Raw genomic sequence first — 26,440 nt, 5'->3', positions numbered from 1 at the left:
TTTTTTTAATGTACACTACTGTTACACCAGATATGAGTTGCACTGGTGTGACACTGTGCCCTGGCAGGTCCTGAAACGCACACGCGTGAAGGGAACTGACTGCTATTATTTCACAGTCAAAAAAGTTTTTGTTTTTTTTTAAATGTACATACTGTTACACCAGATATGAGTTGCACTGGTGTGACACTGTGCCCTGGCAGGCCCTGAAACGCACACGTGTGAAGGAAACTGACTGCTATTATTTCACAGTTAAAAAAGTGTTGTGTTTTTTGTTTTTTTTAAATGTACACTACTGTTACACCAGATATGAGTTGCACTGGTGTGACACTGTGCCCTGGCAGGCCCTGAAACGCACACGTGTGAAGGAAACTGACTGCAATTATTTCACAGTCAAAAAAGTGTTTTGTTTTTTTTTAAATGTACACTACTGTTACACCAGATATGAGTTGCACTGGTGTGACACTGTGCCCTGGCAGGCCCTGAAACGCACACGTGTGAAAGAAACTGACTGTTATTATTTCACAATCAAATTACTAGTTTTTTTTTTTAATGTACACTACTGTTACACCAGATATGAGTTGCACTGGTGTAACACTGTGCCCTGGCAGGCCCTGAACGCACACGTGTGAAGGAAACTGACTACTATTATTTCACAGTCACATTTCTAGTTTTTTTTTAATGTACACTACTGTTACACCAGATATGAGTTGCACTGGTGTGACACTGTGCCCTGGCAGGCCCTGAAACGCACACGTGTGAAGGAAACTGACTGCAATTATTTCACAGTCAAAAAAGTGTTGTTTTTTTTTTAATGTACACTACTGTTACACCAGATATGAGTTGCACTGGTGAGACACTGTGCCCTGGCAGGCCCTGAAACGCACACGCGTGAAGGAAACTGACTGCTATTGTTTCACTTTCAAAAAAGTGTTGTTTTTTTAAATGTACACTACTGTTACACCAGATATGAGTTGCACTGGTGTGACACTGTGCCCTGGCAGGCGCTGAAACGCACACGTGTGAAGGAAACTGACTGCTATTATTTCACAGTCAAAAAAGGGTTGTTGTTTTTAAATGTACACTACTGTTACACCAGATATGAGTTGCACTCCCTGTTATCTATATCCTCTGGCAATAATGGTTGCGCATCACTCATTTCTTCAAACGGATGTGTAAATAACTCCTCTGACAGATAAAGTGAAGCGGCTGTGGTGCTAGTGTTGGTGGTGGCGGCAGGCGGGCAACTGGTAACTTGAGAGGTGCCCGAAGCTAAGCTGGAGGAGGATGGTGCGTCAAGGTTCCGAGCGGAAGCTGTAGAAGATTGGGTGTCCTGTGTTAGCCAGTCAACTATGTCCTCAGAACTTTTCGAGTTCAGGGTACGTGGCCTCTGAAAACTGGGCATTATTCTAGGGCCAAAGGGAATCAAAGCACCATGACCACGATTAGTGGCACTATGCGTGCAAGCTACTGTGACAACAGATATGAGTGGCACTGTGCACTGGCAGAAGTTGGCAGAGTAGACGCTGTAGGCCTGATACACACGCTTGCAGACAACTAACTGCTATTCAATCTGTTACAGTCAAAAAAAAATTTTTTAAATGTACACTACTGTTACACCAGATATGAGTTGCACTGGTGTGACACTGTGCCCTGGCAGGCCCTGAAACGCACACGTGTGAAGGAAACTGACTGCAATTATTTCACAGTCAAAAAAGTGTTGTTTTTTTTAAATGTACACTACTGTTACACCAGATATGAGTTGCACTGGTGAGACACTGTGCCCTGGCAGGCCCTGAAACGCACACGCGTGAAGGAAACTGACTGCTATTGTTTCACAGTCAAAAAAGTGTTGTTTTTTTAAATGTACACTACTGTTACACCAGATATGAGTTGCACTGGTGTGACACTGTGCCCTGGCAGGCGCTGAAACGCACACGTGTGAAGGAAACTGACTGCTATTATTTCACAGTCAAAAAAGGGTTGTTGTTTTTAAATGTACACTACTGTTACACCAGATATGAGTTGCACTGGTATGACACTGTGCCCTGGCAGGCCCTGAAACGCACACGTGTGAAGAAACCAACTACTATTATTTCACAGTCAAATTTCTAGTTTTTTTTTTTAATGTACACTACTGTTACACCAGATATGAGTTGCACTGGTGTGACACTGTGCCCTGGCAGGTCCTGAAACGCACACGCGTGAAGGGAACTGACTGCTATTATTTCACAGTCAAAAAAGTTTTTTGTTTTTTTTAAATGTACATACTGTTACACCAGATATGAGTTGCACTGGTGTGACACTGTGCCCTGGCAGGCCCTGAAACGCACACGTGTGAAGGAAACTGACTGCTATTATTTCACAGTTAAAAAAGTGTTGTGTTTTTTGTTTTTTTTAAATGTACACTACTGTTACACCAGATATGAGTTGCACTGGTGTGACACTGTGCCCTGGCAGGCCCTGAAACGCACACGTGTGAAGGAAACTGACTGCAATTATTTCACAGTCAAAAAAGTGTTTTTTTTTTTTTTTTAAATGTACACTACTGTTACACCAGATATGAGTTGCACTGGTGTGACACTGTGCCCTGGCAGGCCCTGAAACGCACACGTGTGAAAGAAACTGACTGTTATTATTTCACAATCAAATTTCTAGTTTTTTTTTTTTAATGTACACTACTGTTACACCAGATATGAGTTGCACTGGTGTGACACTGTGCCCTGGCAGGCCCTGAACGCACACGTGTGAAGGAAACTGACTACTATTATTTCACAGTCACATTTCTAGTTTTTTTTTAATGTACACTACTGTTACACCAGATATGAGTTGCACTGGTGTGACACTGTGCCCTGGCAGGCCCTGAAACGCACACGTGTGAAGAAACTGACTACTTTTATTTCACAGTCAAAAAAGTGTTGTTTTTTTTAAATGTACACTACTGTTACACCAGATATGAGTTGCACTGGTGAGACACTGTGCCCTGGCAGGCCCTGAAACGCACACGCGTGAAGGAAACTGACTGCTATTGTTTCACAGTCAAAAAAGTGTTGTTTTTTTAAATGTACACTACTGTTACACCAGATATGAGTTGCACTGGTGTGACACTGTGCCCTGGCAGGCGCTGAAACGCACACGTGTGAAGGAAACTGACTGCTATTATTTCACAGTCAAAAAAGGGTTGTTGTTTTTAAATGTACACTACTGTTACACCAGATATGAGTTGCACTGGTATGACACTGTGCCCTGGCAGGCCCTGAAACGCACACGTGTGAAGAAACCAACTACTATTATTTCACAGTCAAATTTCTAGTTTTTTTTTTTAATGTACACTACTGTTACACCAGATATGAGTTGCACTGGTGTGACACTGTGCCCTGGCAGGTCCTGAAACGCACACGCGTGAAGGGAACTGACTGCTATTATTTCACAGTCAAAAAAGTTTTTTGTTTTTTTTAAATGTACATACTGTTACACCAGATATGAGTTGCACTGGTGTGACACTGTGCCCTGGCAGGCCCTGAAACGCACACGTGTGAAGGAAACTGACTGCTATTATTTCACAGTTAAAAAAGTGTTGTGTTTTTTGTTTTTTTTAAATGTACACTACTGTTACACCAGATATGAGTTGCACTGGTGTGACACTGTGCCCTGGCAGGCCCTGAAACGCACACGTGTGAAGGAAACTGACTGCAATTATTTCACAGTCAAAAAAGTGTTTTTTTTTTTTTTTTAAATGTACACTACTGTTACACCAGATATGAGTTGCACTGGTGTGACACTGTGCCCTGGCAGGCCCTGAAACGCACACGTGTGAAAGAAACTGACTGTTATTATTTCACAATCAAATTTCTAGTTTTTTTTTTTTAATGTACACTACTGTTACACCAGATATGAGTTGCACTGGTGTGACACTGTGCCCTGGCAGGCCCTGAACGCACACGTGTGAAGGAAACTGACTACTATTATTTCACAGTCACATTTCTAGTTTTTTTTTAATGTACACTACTGTTACACCAGATATGAGTTGCACTGGTGTGACACTGTGCCCTGGCAGGCCCTGAAACGCACACGTGTGAAGAAACTGACTACTTTTATTTCACAGTCAAAAAAGTGTTGTTTTTTTTAAATGTACACTACTGTTACACCAGATATGAGTTGCACTGGTGTGACACTGTGCCCTGGCAGGCCCTGAAACGCACACGTGTGAAGGAAACTGACTGCTATTATTTCACAGTCAAAATAGTGTTGTGTTTTTTAAATGTACACTACTGTTACACCAGATATGAGTTGCACTGGTGTGACACTGTGCCCTGGCAGGCCCTGAAACGCACACGTGTGAAAGAAACTGACTGTTATTATTTCACAATCAAATTTCTAGTTTTTTTTTTTAATGTACACTACTGTTACACCAGATATGAGTTGCACTGGTGTGACACTGTGCCCTGGCAGGCCCTGAACGCACACGTGTGAAGGAAACTGACTACTATTATTTCACAGTCACATTTCTAGTTTTTTTTTAATGTACACTACTGTTACACCAGATATGAGTTGCACTGGTGTGACACTGTGCCCTGGCAGGCCCTGAAACGCACACGTGTGAAGGAAACTGACTGCAATTATTTCACAGTCAAAAAAGTGTTGTTTTTTTTTTAATGTACACTACTGTTACACCAGATATGAGTTGCACTGGTGAGACACTGTGCCCTGGCAGGCCCTGAAACGCACACGCGTGAAGGAAACTGACTGCTATTGTTTCACAGTCAAAAAAGTGTTGTTTTTTTAAATGTACACTACTGTTACACCAGATATGAGTTGCACTGGTGTGACACTGTGCCCTGGCAGGCGCTGAAACGCACACGTGTGAAGGAAACTGACTGCTATTATTTCACAGTCAAAAAAGGGTTGTTGTTTTTAAATGTACACTACTGTTACACCAGATATGAGTTGCACTCCCTGTTATCTATATCCTCTGGCAATAATGGTTGCGCATCACTCATTTCTTCAAACGGATGTGAAAATAACTCCTCTGGCAGATAAAGTGAAGCGGCTGTGGTGCTAGTGTTGGTGGTGGCGGCAGGCGGGCAACTGGTAACTTGAGAGGTGCCCGAAGCTAAGCTGGAGGAGGATGGTGCGTCAAGGTTCCGAGCGGAAGCTGTAGAAGATTGGGTGTCCTGTGTTAGCCAGTCAACTATGTCCTCAGAACTTTTCGAGTTCAGGGTACGTGGCCTCTGAAAACTGGGCATTATTCTAGGGCCAAAGGGAATCAAAGCACCATGACCACGATTAGTGGCACTATGCGTGCAAGCTACTGTGACAACAGATATGAGTGGCACTGTGCACTGGCAGAAGTTGGCAGAGTAGACGCTGTAGGCCTGATACACACGCTTGCAGACAACTAACTGCTATTCAATCTGTTACAGTCAAAAAAAAATTTTTTAAATGTACACTACTGTTACACCAGATATGAGTTGCACTGGTGTGACACTGTGCCCTGGCAGGCCCTGAAACGCACACGTGTGAAGGAAACTGACTGCAATTATTTCACAGTCAAAAAAGTGTTGTTTTTTTTAAATGTACACTACTGTTACACCAGATATGAGTTGCACTGGTGAGACACTGTGCCCTGGCAGGCCCTGAAACGCACACGCGTGAAGGAAACTGACTGCTATTGTTTCACAGTCAAAAAAGTGTTGTTTTTTTAAATGTACACTACTGTTACACCAGATATGAGTTGCACTGGTGTGACACTGTGCCCTGGCAGGCGCTGAAACGCACACGTGTGAAGGAAACTGACTGCTATTATTTCACAGTCAAAAAAGGGTTGTTGTTTTTAAATGTACACTACTGTTACACCAGATATGAGTTGCACTGGTATGACACTGTGCCCTGGCAGGCCCTGAAACGCACACGTGTGAAAGAAACTGACTGTTATTATTTCACAATCAAATTTCTAGTTTTTTTTTTTAATGTACACTACTGTTACACCAGATATGAGTTGCACTGGTGTGACACTGTGCCCTGGCAGGTCCTGAAACGCACACGCGTGAAGGGAACTGACTGCTATTATTTCACAGTCAAAAAAGTTTTTTTTTTTTTTAAATGTACATACTGTTACACCAGATATGAGTTGCACTGGTGTGACACTGTGCCCTGGCAGGCCCTGAAACGCACACGTGTGAAGGAAACTGACTGCTATTATTTCACAGTTAAAAAAGTGTTGTGTTTTTTGTTTTTTTTAAATGTACACTAATGTTACACCAGATATGAGTCGCACTGGTGTGACACTGTGCCCTGGCACGCCCTGAAACGCACACGTGTGAAGGAAACTGACTGCAATTATTTCACAGTCAAGAAAGTGTTTTTTTTTTTTTTTAAATGTACACTACTGTTACACCAGATATGAGTTGCACTGGTGTGACACTGTGCCCTGGCAGGCCCTGAAACGCACACGTGTGAAAGAAACTGACTGTTATTATTTCACAATCAAATTTCTAGTTTTTTTTTTTAATGTACACTACTGTTACACCAGATATGAGTTGCACTGGTGTGACACTGTGCCCTGGCAGGCCCTGAACGCACACGTGTGAAGGAAACTGACTACTATTATTTCACAGTCACATTTCTAGTTTTTTTTTAATGTACACTACTGTTACACCAGATATGAGTTGCACTGGTGTGACACTGTGCCCTGGCAGGCCCTGAAATGCACACGTGTGAAGGAAACTGACTGCAATTATTTCACAGTCAAAAAAGTGTTGTTTTTTTTTAAATGTACACTACTGTTACACCAGATATGAGTTGCACTGGTGAGACACTGTGCCCTGGCAGGCCCTGAAACGCACACGCGTGAAGGAAACTGACTGCTATTGTTTCACAGTCAAAAAAGTGTTGTTTTTTTAAATGTACACTACTGTTACACCAGATATGAGTTGCACTGGTGTGACACTGTGCCCTGGCAGGCGCTGAAACGCACACGTGTGAAGGAAACTGACTGCTATTATTTCACAGTCAAAAAAGGGTTGTTGTTTTTAAATGTACACTACTGTTACACCAGATATGAGTTGCACTGGTGTGACACTGTTCCCTGGCAGGCCCTGAAACGCACACGTGTGAAGAAACTGACTACTTTTATTTCACAGTCAAAAAAGTGTTGTTTTTTTTAAATGTACACTACTGTTACACCAGATATGAGTTGCACTGGTGTGACACTGTGCCCTGGCAGGCCCTGAAACGCACACGTGTGAAGGAAACTGACTGCTATTATTTCACAGTCAAAATAGTGTTGTGTTTTTTAAATGTACACTACTGTTACACCAGATATGAGTTGCACTGGTGTGACACTGTGCCCTGGCAGGCCCTGAAACGCACACCTGTGAAGAAACTGACTACTTTTATTTCACAGTCAAAAAAGTGTTGTTTTTTTTAAATGTACACTACTGTTACACCAGATATGAGTTGCACTGGTGTGACACTGTGTACTGGCAGGCCCTGAAACGCACACGTGTGAAGGAAACTGACTGCTATTATTTCACAGTCAAAATAGTGTTGTGTTTTTTAAATGTACACTACTGTTACACCAGATATGAGTTGCACTGGTGTGACACTGTGCCCTGGCAGGCCCTGAACGCACACGTGTGAAGGAAACTGACTACTATTATTTCACAGTCACATTTCTAGTTTTTTTTTAATGTACACTACTGTTACACCAGATATGAGTTGCACTGGTGTGACACTGTGCCCTGGCAGGCCCTGAAATGCACACGTGTGAAGGAAACTGACTGCAATTATTTCACAGTCAAAAAAGTGTTGGTTTTTTTTAAATGTACACTACTGTTACACCAGATATGAGTTGCACTGGTGAGACACTGTGCCCTGGCAGGCCCTGAAACGCACACGCGTGAAGGAAACTGACTGCTATTGTTTCACAGTCAAAAAAGTGTTGTTTTTTTAAATGTACACTACTGTTACACCAGATATGAGTTGCACTGGTGTGACACTGTGCCCTGGCAGGCGCTGAAACGCACACGTGTGAAGGAAACTGACTGCTATTATTTCACAGTCAAAAAAGGGTTGTTGTTTTTAAATGTACACTACTGTTACACCAGATATGAGTTGCACTGGTGTGACACTGTTCCCTGGCAGGCCCTGAAACGCACACGTGTGAAGAAACTGACTACTTTTATTTCACAGTCAAAAAAGTGTTGTTTTTTTTAAATGTACACTACTGTTACACCAGATATGAGTTGCACTGGTGTGACACTGTGCCCTGGCAGGCCCTGAAACGCACACGTGTGAAGGAAACTGACTGCTATTATTTCACAGTCAAAATAGTGTTGTGTTTTTTAAATGTACACTACTGTTACACCAGATATGAGTTGCACTGGTGTGACACTGTGCCCTGGCAGGCCCTGAAACGCACACGTGTGAAGGAAACTGACTGCTATTATTTCACAGTCAAAAAAGTGTTGTTTTTTTTAAATGTACACTACTGTTACACCAGATATGAGTTGCACTGGTGTGACACTGTGCCCTGGCAGGCCCTGAAACGCACACCTGTGAAAGAAACTAACTGTTATTATTTCACAATCAAATTTCTAGGTTCTTTTTTAATGTACACTACTGTTACACCAGATATGAGTTGCACTGGTGTGACACTGTGCCCTGGCAGGCCCTGAAACGCACACGTGTGAAGGAAACTGACTGCAATTATTTCACAGTCAAAAAAGTGTTGTTTTTTTTAAATGTACACTACTGTTACACCAGATATGAGTTGCCCTGGTGTGACACTGTGCCCTGGCAGGCCCTGAAACGCACACGCGTGAAGGGAACTGACTGCTATTATTTCACAGTCAAAAAAGTTTTTTTTTTTTTTAAATGTACATACTGTTACACCAGATATGAGTTGCACTGGTGTGACACTGTGCCCTGGCAGGCCCTGAAACGCACACGTGTGAAGGAAACTGACTGCTATTATTTCACAGTTAAAAAAGTGTTGTGTTTTTTGTTTTTTTTAAATGTACACTACTGTTACACCAGATATGAGTTGCACTGGTGTGACACTGTGCCCTGGCAGGCCCTGAAACGCACACGTGTGAAGGAAACTGACTGCAATTATTTCACAGTCAAGAAAGTGTTTTTTTTTTTTTTAAATGTACACTACTGTTACACCAGATATGAGTTGCACTGGTGTGACACTGTGCCCTGGCAGGCCCTGAAACGCACACGTGTGAAAGAAACTGACTGTTATTATTTCACAATCAAATTTCTAGTTTTTTTTTTTAATGTACACTACTGTTACACCAGATATGAGTTGCACTGGTGTGACACTGTGCCCTGGCAGGCCCTGAACGCACACGCGTGAAGGAAACTGACTGCTATTGTTTCACAGTCAAAAAAGTTGTTTTTTTTTTTAAATGTACATACTGTTACACCAGATATGAGTTGCACTGGTGTGACACTGTGCCCTGGCAGGCCCTGAACGCACACGCGTGAAGGAAACTGACTGCTATTGTTTCACAGTCAAAAAAGTTTTTTTTTTTTTTAATGTACACTACTGTTACACCAGATATGAGTTGCACTGGTGTGACACTGTGCCCTGGCAGGCCCTGAAACGCACATGTGTGAAAGAAACTGACTGTTATTATTTCACAATCAAATTTCTAGTTTTTTGGTTTTTTTTATGTACACTACTGTTACACCAGATATGAGTTGCACTGGTGTGACACTGTGCCCTGGCAGGCCCTGAAACGCACATGTGTGAAGGAAACTGACTGCAATTATTTCACAGTCAAAAAAGTGTTTTGTTTTTTTAAATGTACACTACTGTTACACCAGATACGAGTTGCACTGGTGTGACCATGTGCCCTGGCAGGCCCTGAAATGCACACGTGTGAAGGAAACTGACTGCTATTATTTCACAGTCAAAAAGTGTTGTTTTCTTTAAATGTACACTACTGTTACACCAGATATGAGTTGCACTGGTGTGACACTGTGCCCTGGCAGGCCCTGAAATGCACACGTGTGAAGGAAACTGACTGCAATTATTTCACAGTCAAAAAAGTGTTGTTTTTTTTTAAATGTACACTACTGTTACACCAGATATGAGTTGCACTGGTGAGACACTGTGCCCTGGCAGGCCCTGAAACGCACACGCGTGAAGGAAACTGACTGCTATTGTTTCACAGTCAAAAAAGTGTTGTTTTTTTAAATGTACACTACTGTTACACCAGATATGAGTTGCACTGGTGTGACACTGTGCCCTGGCAGGCGCTGAAACGCACACGTGTGAAGGAAACTGACTGCTATTATTTCACAGTCAAAAAAGGGTTGTTGTTTTTAAATGTACACTACTGTTACACCAGATATGAGTTGCACTGGTGTGACACTGTTCCCTGGCAGGCCCTGAAACGCACACGTGTGAAGAAACTGACTACTTTTATTTCACAGTCAAAAAAGTGTTGTTTTTTTTAAATGTACACTACTGTTACACCAGATATGAGTTGCACTGGTGTGACACTGTGCCCTGGCAGGCCCTGAAACGCACACGTGTGAAGGAAACTGACTGCTATTATTTCACAGTCAAAATAGTGTTGTGTTTTTTAAATGTACACTACTGTTACACCAGATATGAGTTGCACTGGTGTGACACTGTGCCCTGGCAGGCCCTGAAACGCACACGTGTGAAGGAAACTGACTGCTATTATTTCACAGTCAAAAAAGTGTTGTTTTTTTTAAATGTACACTACTGTTACACCAGATATGAGTTGCACTGGTGTGACACTGTGCCCTGGCAGGCCCTGAAACGCACACCTGTGAAAGAAACTGACTGTTATTATTTCACAATCAAATTTCTAGGTTCTTTTTTAATGTACACTACTGTTACACCAGATATGAGTTGCACTGGTGTGACACTGTGCCCTGGCAGGCCCTGAAACGCACACGTGTGAAGGAAACTGACTGCAATTATTTCACAGTCAAAAAAGTGTTGTTTTTTTTAAATGTACACTACTGTTACACCAGATATGAGTTGCCCTGGTGTGACACTGTGCCCTGACAGGTCCTGAAACGCACACGCGTGAAGGGAACTGACTGCTATTATTTCACAGTCAAAAAAGTTTTTTTTTTTTTTAAATGTACATACTGTTACACCAGATATGAGTTGCACTGGTGTGACACTGTGCCCTGGCAGGCCCTGAAACGCACACGTGTGAAGGAAACTGACTGCTATTATTTCACAGTTAAAAAAGTGTTGTGTTTTTTGTTTTTTTTAAATGTACACTACTGTTACACCAGATATGAGTTGCACTGGTGTGACACTGTGCCCTGGCAGGCCCTGAAACGCACACGTGTGAAGGAAACTGACTGCAATTATTTCACAGTCAAGAAAGTGTTTTTTTTTTTTTTAAATGTACACTACTGTTACACCAGATATGAGTTGCACTGGTGTGACACTGTGCCCTGGCAGGCCCTGAAACGCACACGTGTGAAAGAAACTGACTGTTATTATTTCACAATCAAATTTCTAGTTTTTTTTTTAATGTACACTACTGTTACACCAGATATGAGTTGCACTGGTGTGACACTGTGCCCTGGCAGGCCCTGAACGCACACGCGTGAAGGAAACTGACTGCTATTGTTTCACAGTCAAAAAAGTTTTTTTTTTTTTTTAAATGTACATACTGTTACACCAGATATGAGTTGCACTGGTGTGACACTGTGCCCTGGCAGGCCCTGAACGCACACGCGTGAAGGAAACTGACTGCTATTGTTTCACAGTCAAAAAAGTTTTTTTTTTTTTTAATGTACACTACTGTTACACCAGATATGAGTTGCACTGGTGTGACACTGTGCCCTGGCAGGCCCTGAAACGCACATGTGTGAAAGAAACTGACTGTTATTATTTCACAATCAAATTTCTAGTTTTTTGTTTTTTTTTATGTACACTACTGTTACACCAGATATGAGTTGCACTGGTGTGACACTGTGCCCTGGCAGGCCCTGAAACGCACACGTGTGAAGGAAACTGACTGCAATTATTTCACAGTCAAAAAAGTGTTTTTTTTTTTTAAATGTACACTACTGTTACACCAGATACGAGTTGCACTGGTGTGACCATGTGCCCTGGCAGGCCCTGAAATGCACACGTGTGAAGGAAACTGACTGCTATTATTTCACAGTCAAAAAGTGTTGTTTTCTTTAAATGTACACTACTGTTACACCAGATATGAGTTGCACTGGTGTGACACTGTGCCCTGGCAGGCCCTGAAACGCACACGTGTGAAGGAAACTGACTGCTATTATATTACAGTCAAAAAAGTTTTTTTTTTTTTTTTTAAATGCAAGCTATTGTGACACCAGATATGAGTGGTGGCACTGGGAAAGTGTGCACAGTATACGCTGTAAACCTGACACACACGCTGGCAGGCAGGTAACTGAAATTAGATTACACAGGAAAAAAAAAAGCAGACCGATGTTCTAGCCCTAAAAAGGGCTTTTTGGGGTGCTGTCCTTACAGCAGAGATCAGATGAGTCCTTCAGGACTGTAGTGGACACTGAATACACTAGCCTAGCTATCGATTTCCCTATTAAATCAGCAGCAGCTACACTGTCCCTCCTCTCACTAAGAATGCAGCCTCCGAATGAGTCTAAAATGGATGCTGTCCAGGAGGTGGGAGGGTCTGGGAGGGAGGGTCTGCTGCTGATTGGCTGGAATGTGTCTGCTGACTGTGAGGTACAGGGTCAAAGTTTACTCAATGATGACGAATAGGGGGTGGACCGAACATTGCATATGTTCGCCCACTGTGGCGAACGCGAACAAGCTATGTTCGCCAGGAACTATTCGCCAGCGAACTATTCGGGACATCTCTATTTGTAAGTATTGTGGAATATATATTTAGAGAGGATCTAAGAAAGAGGTATACATGGTGCAATACTTCACTGTTTTCAAGGGAGAATTGACCATACCATGATCAAACACTGATGGCTTGGGGTTGTGGGTGTTATAGGCCACGACTGCCCAACCATGGGGGATCTGGCATAATCATAAGATCTCGACAAAATCTATTAAATCATTTTGAAGTCTAGAAAGGCCATGACTGGCTCACTGATGCCTGGACTCTTCTTATGGTATTATCTTTGATTGACCCAAAATGAAAGAAAGTTGGGCTGTGCAGCCTCAAGGACATCAAGTGTATGACACATAACGTAAAACTGTTAACTGTGCAGAGTGCCTCAGCCAGTCACATATTTGTCCTCTGCTGAAGTATTGCTACAGCACATTACTTTAATTCCATTCACGTCATGTTTAATCTTCTAAACGTTTATAATTGTGTCTTGGGGTGTAAAAGAATGTATGTACAATGTATAATAAAATAATTGTCAATTTGCCTCATTTTTAATTTTTAGGTATTTGTGAATAGCACTCTGCACATTAATGTACTGATTTATTCGGGATGTATGTGCTAGTTATTCATCCTATGTCTCAAATAAATGATATGCTGTTTTAAAACTAAAAATGAGCCTGTTTGTGAAAGGATTAGTGCTAAAAAGATCCAGCAAAAATATTGTAACATCACCACCAGATCATTATCACCATCATACCTCCAGTATGTGTATATTACCTTAATACCAAATAACGGAACTTGATGGCTTGCTTAAGCAAAATTACAGTTTTAAGAAGGATTGCGTAACTTGAGAGTGACCTTTGCACAGTCTAAATATGAATATCATGTATTATGTTGAAATATATTTCCTTGGGAAAGCTCATATGAGATATTTTTTTTTCTTAAGTACTAATCTTTTATCATAGCATTTAATTTAGAGAGCTCAGTGTTTGTGAAAGGCACATATTTTGTGATGATGACTGGTCATTGGGGAGTAGGCAATTAGTCATTTCTTTCATCGTGCTGTGTTACATTTCTTTCTTTCAAATATTTCTTTAATTCATTCATGTGCCCTGTGGCATTTAAATTCTGTTTAATTGGCTAACTTGGATCATACCCTTTGTTAATATAATGTATACCACCAGTGGTATATTAAGAAATAAAGCTTGTGAATAAAAGTTATTCTCGTAATTTGCTCGTACAAGTTATTTTGGAGGTAACCCTGTGCATGTATGTAATAGATTAATGGTACATGATACAAATATGTTTAGTAAAATATGGATGTCTGATTAATATGCAGAACTTGATTTACTTAACATTCTTACATTTGTGAAAATAATTTCAAAAAAAAATATCAAAAATAAAAATCAAACAAAAACAGAAATTTATCCGAACTACGGTATAAAATAGAGAATTATCACATTTAATAGCAATCTCTTTGAGACTTTGAGCGCAAAGAATATGAGTTTTGGGGTGTTTGCCCACTGCACAATCCTGATCCTGTGGACCACTGATGCGAATCAAAGGGGCTATCAAAAGGGCATCCATGTGCCCGAGGAATTAGGTTAGCCTGGCGTGAATGCATGTCAGGTTGCCTGCCAATCATGCAGGCTGGCCAAGTAAGGGCATACTACGCAGACAGCACCTGAGTTTGGCATAAATGTGTCTAATAATGCAATCGCTCTATACTTTCTAAGCACTGTCCCCTCGCACTCACTTGGACGCTCCTCTTCTAACCTTCTTACTAGTAGGCAGAAGCTCCTGTTATATAATCAGGGACAGAGAAAAGGTGTATGTAGTGAGTGTAGAAGAAAGGGAACATGTCACTGAGTTAGAGAGACTAAAGCAGCAAGAGCATTTGCATATAGAGCAAAGTCAGCTTTACATTAATTATTTCATTGTCAGCCAGTCCACACAAGTTTTTGTTTCCCTAAATTTAAAGAGTAGTTTTATATATATATATATATATATATATATATATATATATATATATATATATATATATATTTATTTATTTATTTATTTATTTATTTTTTGCAATTGGTCTATTACATGGGCATGGGCCTGGAGCTACAGCTCAATCAGCCCCTATGTGAATCCAGCCCTGCCAACAGGTGATCACCAAAGAGTGTTTTTTTTGTTTTGTATTTAAAGTACATAAGAATAAATAAACCCAGCCTATAAAATATATTTTTAGATCTACTTGTGTGTTATCTCTGTTATCACACTCCATCTTTTTTAATCAGTGAAAGAAACGGGCCTCTGTGGAATCACACAGTTCTAAATATTCCTAAAATGTCTTCATTTGGATGCATATTACATCAGGCCTCAATTTATTATTTTTGTGTACTTTTTTTCAAATAATTTAATATTTTGAAAAATATATTTATATTTTAATATGTTTTGAAATATTTTTATTTTAATATTTTTACAAAAATCTTAAAGTCTACCTAAACTTTTTACATTGTTTGAAAAGCTTATTCAAAAATATTAATTCAAGGTCTTAGTTCAGATTTGTACAACATACTTCAAGCCATACATTTGAACCTTGCAGAAGTGTGAGGTTTGCTCATGTCTGTCTGTTCATAAATTCATAAATATAATGCAATTAATTCACACTTTTTAGGCCACAAAACTAATTTAAAAGTCATGGTTGGCCAACACAAAATGCATGTTCAAGAGAACAATTTGTGATAATTTGGGCCAAGTTTCTTGCTTTTCATGGATTTCAAAATGTTCAGGTTTTATAAATTGATGTATGGATGTTAGCATTAAAATCCTAATCTACGGTTCATTTTCATGACGGTATAGATAAGTAAGGCATTGGTGATGTTAACAGATATGTACCATCCCCTATGTTTTCCCTATAAGGTTTTGTTATTTTTGATGCATACAGGGAAACCCTTCTCACAATTTCAATACATTTCATTTAAATGTTAAATATGCGAATAAATTCAAAGAATAAACCACACAAATGGCATTTCTACTAGCTGAATCCTCTTAGGTTATTATTTGTATCTTGCTTAAGTAACCATTAAAAAAAAAGGGCCTCAAACTATAGAATAAACTAACATTAATGTGCACAGTAAGTGTACTTTAGTCACGCAGTGATAATATAAACGGCTTACAAAAGTAAATTGTCTAAGAGGTAAGAATCAGTGATCAAAGTCCTGCTTGATCATGTTTATAAAAGCAGATTCTCAGTTCTTTTGTAGTTCTTCAATGATTTCGGAGTAACTTTAAAGGTGTCTTCTTTGATATTTTCTATGGTTCAATTAAAAAAAAGTTTGTAGTTACTTGACTGTTTGTGAATGGATAAGTTAGGATAATCTTAAACAAATAAATAATACAATGGTCATTCATCAAAAACATAAGAATGCTCCCATTTATACACATCAAACAATCTCTCCAATGGTTTTGGCTTAGGTAAAGAGCGAGCTATGTGAATCGTAATGCAGCACGATTCACACTGGAATATATGGAAAATAAGACAAACATGGGTATTATTTGCATAGTACTTGACTTTTCATGTATTATACAAAACCAAAAGGAGGTATTGGTGTTTTTAAGAATTTTGAACATTTTGATATATTGTACACAATTATTCACATTTAAATAGAACAGTGGGATATATTACAATCCAGTATTGGTAACATATCAGTAATCACTCAACAGTTTTCCAAGTGATCCAAACTTCACATATTATAAGGGAGAGGCACAATCACAAGGACAAACCAGGTAGCCATTCAGGCACAATACAAAAAGACAAAAACAACTTGTAGAATATGAAATGGATAGAACACCTGAACTTACAGCCAGGACTTCCAATGAGTCAGAGTTACATTCTCCTTTTTCCAAATTCTCTTTATTCACCTATAGTGGTGATAAGTCTAAATATTTTCAATAATTTGCAGTTCGAGATTCCAAAGATTTCAACAGGTACATGGCACTGATTATCAGGAGTCCCAAACATTGTGCCACAACAGTCTCCAAAGCTCAATTATAACACCTCCAAATGCAATGAACAACACCAACTCTCTGTAAATATTCAAGATTTATGCTGTCAAGAGACACTTCCTCTATTTGAGCACATGAACAAAATGTATGTTACAGAATGTAGTCACTCTCCCTCTTACCCACAGTGGTTTAGACAACCTGCCTAAATCCCCATAACCCTAGCTAGGTTTAAGAGTCAGCAAACTAAGCAATGAGAAGATGTGTCTTTGTTATATGAAGCTATTTGCAGCTAAATGATTAGCCAAATTTGCATTTGTATGTATGTAATAGATTAATGGTACATGATACAAATATGTTTAGTAAAATATGGATGTCTGATTAATATGCAGAACTTGATTTACTTAACATTCTTACATTTGTGAAAATAATTTCAAAAAAAAATATCAAAAATAAAAATCAAACAAAAACAGAAATTTATCCGAACTACGGTATAAAATAGAGAATTATCACATTTAATAGCAATCTCTTTGAGACTTTGAGCGCAAAGAATATGAGTTTTGGGGTGTTTGCCCACTGCACAATCCTGATCCTGTGGACCACTGATGCGAATCAAAGGGGCTATCAAAAGGGCATCCATGTGCCCGAGGAATTAGGTTAGCCTGGCGTGAATGCATGTCAGGTTGCCTGCCAATCATGCAGGCTGGCCAAGTAAGGGCATACTACGCAGACAGCACCTGAGTTTGGCATAAATGTGTCTAATAATGCAATCGCTCTATACTTTCTAAGCACTGTCCCCTCGCACTCACTTGGACGCTCCTCTTCTAACCTTCTTACTAGTAGGCAGAAGCTCCTGTTATATAATCAGGGACAGAGAAAAGGTGTATGTAGTGAGTGTAGAAGAAAGGGAACATGTCACTGAGTTAGAGAGACTAAAGCAGCAAGAGCATTTGCATATAGAGCAAAGTCAGCTTTACATTAATTATTTCATTGTCAGCCAGTCCACACAAGGGTTAACCCTGCCTGAGGTAAACATAGCAGTTTCTGAGAAACTGCTATGTTTACATCTGGGGTTAAGCCAGCCTCTAGTGGTTGTCTTCCGGACAGCCACTAGAGGTGTATCGGCAATGATTGAGGCATATTATGCCTCAAACACGCAGAGCGGCCATAGGAAAGCATTGAAAAATGCTTTCCTACGGACACTTTGAATGCGCGTGCGGCAGTGCCGCGCATGCGCATTCAGCGCCGGTGACGTCAGATGAGGATGCTGACGTCGGCGGGGGAGGAGAGGTAAGGGAGCCCGGCACTGGAATTAGGTGAGCTACTGAAGGGGTTTTAACCCCTTCAGCGCCACGGGAGGGGGACCCTGAGGGTGGGGGCACCCTCAGGGTACTATAGTGTCAGGAAAACCAAGCAGTTTTCCTGACACTATAGTGTCCCTTTAATATAATGTTTAGCAAACCAAATATGTGTGTATATTTTTAGTATAATGTGCATTTCTATAACACATGATAACTCTATATTGGATCTAAAAGCAGGTAATCATGGTTAATTCACAATAACACTTGTACATCTAATATCTTCAGTGTCTTTGACATACAACACCAACAGAAACAAAAGCACACACAGGTTTAAGAGGGTACTGAGCAATGCCAATTGTAAGTGGTAGTAAGGAAGCAATGAATGTGGGTCTTTAGATGCCAAGCACTGCCTGTTATACTTGGGCACTGCAGACATTTTCGACTCCTCCAAATGCAGTCGGATGAAAAAAGTTTCATTTTGGCCAAAAAGAATTTGGACCAAAGGGGACATTTTTTAAGTTTGAGAATTCCATTCAGACAAATGGAATGCTATGAGCGCCAGCAAATTTATTTTAATGAGTTTCAAACATAAGTCGATATTTCCCTAATTTGGTTATTCTTATGTGGCATTGCCATCTATAAGGATTCTGAAATAAGGAGGGAGCTGTATGTAGTAGTATAACTTCCTTAACTTGTTATGCTAATCTTAATATGTCACATGGCTGATGTATACTGTAGCCACTGCTGCCGCCAAGGAGTAGTGGGAGTTTGAGCACAGGGCTTTATTTTGAGTGTTTGTATTTGTCTTCTTAATTTAGGTTTTTCTGCTGTTGAGATATATCTCTAATAATGAATTGATGACCCACTCCCCTGTTTCACTGGATTTTGACAAAACCTGATGTTTAGTGAATACCATGTAAGAGAAACCCTAACCTCAATCAGTGTCAAAATGTAAAGCAGGGTACCCCAACATGAGCTGATTGCATTTCAGGAAGGCTATCTGCCCCATCAGATGAGGTGACATTTGTGACAGCTGAGGATTCAGTTTCTATCAAGGAAAATAAGGTATGCTTGCCACTAGGAGCACTCCACAAATCTGTAGTGAAAGGTACTGACTGACTAGCAGCTTTAGCAAGCAACTCTCTCACAGTTTCAATGCAGAAATGATAGAGAGGGTGGACTATCTTCCTGCTGAAATAGGAGCACAAGGGAAAGTAGTATTGTGAATCCACAGCCTTCAGCGGCTTTGAAAGGCTTTCCTTCTATCATTAAAAAGAAAGTACCCCCACAGCAATCAACTGGCCAGTAAGTTGCATGAATTTAATGGCCTGCTGTTTGGGCATGATCCTGTTGTGAAAACCCCCAAACTGTTCCAGGATGGGCTGAACGCATAATTGAGATGCTCCATTATACATTGGGCACTCTACCCAGTTGCTAAAAGTCAATTTTTAAACTGCACTAGCTAATACCAATAACCTCCAGCAGAAGGTCCTGATGGTAGCCTGAAAGACGGGCAGTTCCTTAGAGAAGTGGTAGTTGGCGAATTTCCAGATATTTATGTCACCTAACTCAGATAGGTGGGGATGTCAATAGCTGAATAGGGCTAAATGATTAAGTTATTATGTGCAGGACTGTTCACCTCTTCGGATACTTAATTTTATTTATAGCAAACGCATTTTAACATCATTGAATGCTTTTCCCAACTGAGAATTGTAGGTGTTTTCTCAAATATCAGATATCTGTCTGCTGTAAATTACGTGATAGCAGAGAATGCCACTATAGTCATTTGATATTAACAGGACTTCTATAAATGTTGTTTGAAGTATATGCGGTTATAAGTGGTTGAGAGTCGTGGGTTAAAATGTCTGTTTGGAAACAGTTAACATTAACCCCTTAAGGACACATGCCGTGTGTGACATGTCATGATTCCCTTTTATTCCAGACGTTTGGTCCTTAAGGGGTTAAAAAATACAGACCTAAACTAAAATTACCTTCAAAATACTCTGAAGTAATACCTACATTTATTTAACTTTTTAATTCATTGTTTCTTAACATAGGTATATAATCCAATTTTATAAGCAGTAGTGGTATATTGATAAAGGCTAACCACTTCAAATAGCAATGGCTATTTAAAATAATATCTCAGACATTTTGAAAACTCATATTTTTTCAATAGGATTGCAAGGAGTTTCAGTAAGAAAACTATGAAAATGATGCTTTGTACAGAATATTGTATTTTTTTTTTTTTTTATAGTCAACACCACCGCAATTACTCATGTAGAAAAATAAAAACAGCTGCTAGAATGAGGACCATGCCAAAACATAGCTATGAATCAAATATATTTTTGAAAACCCTCCTAGTTTTCTTTGGCACATTTTCATTTATTTTGATGGCATTGATGAAAATATCAGATAATGAAAAGCTGTGGGCACGAAACTGCGCATACAAAATCAAATAAAGGACTATCACAATGGTTCTTGTTATGTATATACAAACTACTTAAACCCATTTATTAAATAAGTGTGAAAATAATTATACATCCTGAACATATTTTTCTTTGATATTTCCTGTTCATAAATGTATACATTTAACATTAACCCAAAGGTCCCACAAACTGTTTCACTTCACAATCAGATTAAATTAGAGTAAATCTAAATCACATTTTTAATAGCGTTTTCAACCATTTATTTTGGATACTGAAGAAGGAAAATAAACCAATTTTGGCCTTCTCTTTCTTACCCTTTGAAATAAACAGGCATTTATGTTTATTAAAACTACAACTTCAGCAATATATACGTACATTGCATGTTTCTTCTAATAGAAACTATATAACGTATATGTACACAACTCATTCAGTAAGCAAACAAGTAGCAACCAAACCACTTTGGAAACCTATCCATTTTAAACCCTTGTTTTCCCAGCCAGTGGGGATATATTTGTTCGCAAACAAACAAAGCCACTTAATGAACAAAACATAACCTATAACCTATGGCCCCTGATTAAATTGCACAGTGGGAACAGGATTTAAGGGAAACTCTGGAGGATGAAGAGTGGGGCTGTATTTTGGACTCTACTGGTAGTATCAGTACTTCTTATACCATGCTGAAGATTGCTTTATACTATTTATACTATAGTAATGGTACCTAAGTACACTCCATCACATTTATCATGTGATGGAGCGTACAAGTGTCCCCTCTGCACACCAGGGTTTGTGTAGGGAAGAGAACATGTCTGTGTATATGGTAAACATGCCCACAAATGTCCCATATCTGATCGAGGGCTTTCTAACTTATAAGCTCTGTGCTGTCAGTTGCTGTGACCTCAGAACAGTGGAGAGTTTTGCACAACAGTCATTTCCTATATGACTAGGTTCACCTACCATAACTTTCAAATATTATTACAAACATTTTTACAACCAAGAAATTCATATAAACCAAAACTCTTACTTACGCTCAAGGCTTTTTATTTATACTTATTAAAATAATAATCCAGGGAGCGGGGCCTGGCCATCTTGCTGTACAGACGTGCTTTATGAGAGCTCCACACAAATAGACTAAAAAAAGTTTTTTTATATGGAAATCTCAACTCAAGATATCCTAAACTGAATACTCATCAGTTCCAGTGTGTTGGAGAGCTACAATGAGCAGGTTTGAATCCTCAGATCACAGCCTGCGGCCTAAGCACCCGAGGTGCTCCACAGTAGGGAGAGGCAGCCGATCTCCTGGTCTGGAGCTGCCGACACCCTCTACAACTGCAGCGACTGCCCTGTTCCCCCCCTTCTGGACTGGTGGGGGATATCCTGGTCCTAGGGAGACAGCTACCACAGTGGAAGTCCCACGGGATGATGACCCTACCCCAGAACCGGGAAGGCATTGGGGTTTCCAGGCACTGGCATCAGAGCAGGCCTGGACTCAGAGATCAGAGAAGCTGACACAGCCCTGCACTGTTCATCATGGCCATGGGGGCCCCCAGAATGGCTGAGAGGCGGTGGAAGCACCATTTGGCAATCCCTAGCACAAAGTGAATCATGTTCCCTACTGAAGTGTGCCTGTGGCATTGGCTGAAGCATGAACGATATTTATATATTCAGAATATTGCTCTCAACCAGATAAGAGTTCTAGTTCCACTATTGTTTTTTACCTCAGCCTGATCATATGATATTTGAACTCTAGACATACTAAATTTCATGCCTTGCTCGTAGCTAGCCTAATACTGTTCATGAAGATATTGTTTGTGCCAGGTGGATAATCTCTGCTTGTTTAAATTAACTTAAAATTAGCCATACTACCCTATTGTCGAACCATGTCAGCATGTATATCTATCCTGAGAATATTACACTACATACTGCTTTAGACATGTACAACCTCTCTTGTTTATATATTAAAAGAATGTGCTGTACACAGGAATGCCAGGCAAATCTTTCCTTATATGTTCTTTTATGTACTTGATATTGCTGTTGTGGCGTTGAACAATTGCTTGTATTTCCCGGCACAAGAAAAATGAATAAAAAAAAAAAGAAGAATCCCCCTATCCAGATAGCAGCTGCTGATTGGAAAATCACATCTCATGGAGCTCATAATATAATATTTAACACTAGCAATACATGTGTGGTGTGGACAATCATAATGAGCAGAGTCTGCTCAACAACTTGTCATGAACATTGGCTATTGTGGCGTAAAATATCACCCATATTAGTATGGCTCTCATCAGGAGACTTCCATTATAGATAGTGATCAGGTGTACTCAGCAGAACCGGGCATTTTAAAAATTGAATCCAAGCACCGTGGCCATGGTGCCTGGAGTCTGTATGTGACCCATTTCACTATGAAAAGCTGCATGCATGGAGTTTTACCCATCTCTAGACAGAGGTATGACACAACTCCGAGAACATCATTGGGGGTTCATTAAAAAGCCCAGAACAAGAGTTCCGGGATGGCCATTATCAATTTTGTGCATTTTGGATATCTGTTGTCAACATGTACAGCATGCTGGAGAAAAGTAACTAATGAGGGCACAAGCGCATGCCCTCAGCTTAACCACTCCTCACAATACATCCTTCCACGGCAGCTAGAGGAGTGACATCAGTGGAAGAAGGTCGGGATAAGGGGTGAGGAGAACTTGGCCTCAGCACAGGAACAGAGGTGAATTTTTTAAAAAAATTAAAACTTGAGAACTAGGATAGTAAGTGTGGCGAAACCAACTTCGCCACTGTGGGCTGGAGAAGCCTGGCTGCTAGCCTCCTGCCCGCTGACTATGGCCCCTGGACATATTGCACTTTAAAGACTATATTTGGGCATGTACTAATTTATATTGCTGCTACTGGCCCTTTAAAATCAGCGATGGACATTTTGGGACTACTGTCCCTTTAAGACTGTGAAGCATATCCTATTGTACTGCCTGTATATTGTATATGTATTTATGTATGCAGTTAACCTGGGTTATATATATATGCAGCCTTCATCTGATTGTTCGGTAGAATCCCTCCATTCCTTGTATTGAGGAAACTACCGAACAACCAGACCACCCAGGACTAAGTGTGCCTCCAATTACCGTTTGCAACAATGTTGCAAACGGGTAATTGGCAATCAGTGCAGTGTGGTCTTTGTCCTCTGGGTGGCCGCCATTCAGGAAACCAACACGTGGCGGCGGCCATCTTTAACTACCGAACAGCGGTGTTTTGCCGTCGAGTGTCTGGAACTGAAATCGGACACTCGACTAGGCAAACACCGCTGAGACCTCCAGACTTCCAGGATTTCGTGGGGAAACTACCGAACGGCCCGCCGTTCGGTAGAAAGAAACGTACGAACTAGGGGATTCATACGAACTCCCCTTAGTCTCTATAACACCAGTAATTCGTATGTTTCATTCACCTGTTTGTGACCGACCGCAGGGCCAAAATGCATGGAACTGTTTTCGGATACTTTACCCATGCGGTCGGTCAATACTTTAAAGTCCCATAACTCCTGAACCATTCATCCGAATGGGCTGATTCTTGCATATGTTGTCCCCCTGAATAAGGGCTATCAGGGGATACCTGTTTTGGAGGTGTAGCATATGTATTTGGGGTACATCCAGGAATTGGGGAAAAAGGTGTACAGTATAATTGTGTTAAGTGTTAATCTAAGGGGAGGAAATGTGTGGGAGGTACATCCATGTGATTGGTTAATTTCATCCTCCCCCTGGGAGTGTCCTGTATGTACTTGTTGGTAATAAAAGCCAGACTGGGTGTCCCAGTCTTGAGTTCCTGCTTAACCCTCAAAATGAAGTGTCGTCTCGTTCTTGGGGGGGATTGGATTGTAAGCTGACTGCCAAGAGTGTAAGCCGATTGTATGCTTTTCTTGTTCAGCTGTTCCAGTTCGGAGTGTTATTTCGTATCCAGCTCGTGAGTTCTGATGTTCTGCAGTAGCTGTGCCTTCCTCTAGAAAAGGGGATTATCGCCTAAACGGATTTTTCCCCTTTTATGCTGAAACGGTCCGTTACAATTGGTGGCAGCGGTGGGATCGTTCCTACAACCAGAGGGACAGCTACAGACAACACCATTCCTGGATTACAAAGTGAGGGCAACGCCAGTACCCGTACAGCGCCCCTATCTACAAGGAACCAACTGCAGCAGAGCAAGCATGACACCCAGCTACACTCAAGAGGCGTATGACAGAGAGGTCACCGCGGTGCTGGCTATATGCGGACCCAACCTCTCAGAGGATCTAATACAGCGTGTGAAGAAAGCAGTGCGAGAGTACTTGCCGCGGGAATCAGAGTGGGCCAGGGGGTTTGCAGACCTCCCTCCCCAGCGGCAATGTGTGCCCCAGGGAGCTGATGGTGTCGTCCATCCTCCCCAGCAGCCGTGTGTGTCCAAGGGAGCCGAAGGTGCAGTCCTTCCTCCCCAGCGGCAGGCTGAGTTACAGGGGGCAGAGGTTGTTGTTCCTGCCCCCCAGCAGCAAAGTGATATGCCAAGAAGGCAGTGTGAAGTGAAGGGAGAGGAGAGCAGCGTCCTCCCTCCCCAGCGGCAATGTGTGCCCCAGGGAGCTGATGGTGTCGTCCATCCTCCCCAGCAGCCGTGTGTGTCCAAGGGAGCCGAAGGTGCAGTCCTTCCTCCCCAGCGGCAGGCTGAGTTACAGGGGGCAGAGGTTGTTGTTCCTGCCCCCCAGCAGCAAAGTGATATGCCAAGAAGGCAGTGTGAAGTGAAGGGAGAGGAGAGCAGCGTCCTCCCTCCCCAGCGGCAATGTGTGCCCCAGGGAGCTGATGGTGTCGTCCATCCTCCCCAGCAGCCGTGTGTGTCCAAGGGAGCCGAAGGTGCAGTCCTTCCTCCCCAGCGGCAGGCTGAGTTACAGGGGGCAGAGGTTGTTGTTCCTGCCCCCCAGCAGCAAAGTGATATGCCAAGAAGGCAGTGTGAAGCGAAGGGAGAGGAGAGCAGCGTCCTCCCTCCCCAGCGGCAGTGTGTGCCCCAGGGAGCTGATGGTGTCGTCCATCCTCCCCAGCGGCAGTGTGTCCTGCAGGGAGCAGAGACAGTCAGTCTCGCACCCCAGCAGCCGGACAAGAGAATGAAAGGGGAGACAGCTGGTCCCCCTTTCCACCAGCAGAGAGAGTGGCAGGGAGAGGAGCCTGCTAACCCCCCTCCCCAGCGGCAGTTTACCGTCCAGAGAGAGGAGCTTGTTACACCCTCTCTCCAGCGGCAGCCTAACCCACCAAGGGGAGATGTTAAGCCCCACATCTGTGCAGATGGGACCGTAGTCTCTGCACTTACAGCACAAGGGATAGGGACGGTCGGTCCTGTACCCCAGCCACAGAGCGATATATCTAAAGGGGAGACAGTCGGTCTCCAGCAGCCAGGCTCCCACCAGACTACTCCCGTGGTAGTGCTGGCAACAGGACAGAGTACCGCTGGTCTCTGCCCCCTCAGCAACCCACCAAGGCAGCCTATCAGTCTCTCACTCAGCCGTGGGGAGGCACCTGAACTTGGACAAAATTCTCCCTCACCCAGGTGTGGTAACTGTTTATTATGGGTGGGCTGCTCTACTACTTCTGTTCTGTGGGTGGGTTGCTGGACTAACCAGGGCACTGACCGGCAGGAGGTCAGATACCCTGTTAGTCTAATTGGTAAAGGGGAGAATTGTGGCGAAACCAACTTCGCCACTGTGGGCTGGAGAAGCCTGGCTGCTAGCCTCCTGCCCGCTGACTATGGCCCCTGGACATATTGCACTTTAAAGACTATATTTGGGCATGTACTAATTTATATTGCTGCTACTGGCCCTTTAAAATCAGCGATGGACATTTTGGGACTACTGTCCCTTTAAGACTGTGAA

Source organism: Pelobates fuscus, chromosome 4 (assembly GCF_036172605.1).
Source record: "Pelobates fuscus isolate aPelFus1 chromosome 4, aPelFus1.pri, whole genome shotgun sequence".
Classification (NCBI taxonomy): domain Eukaryota; kingdom Metazoa; phylum Chordata; class Amphibia; order Anura; family Pelobatidae; genus Pelobates; species Pelobates fuscus.
Note: the sequence above shows the minus strand (reverse complement) of the source record.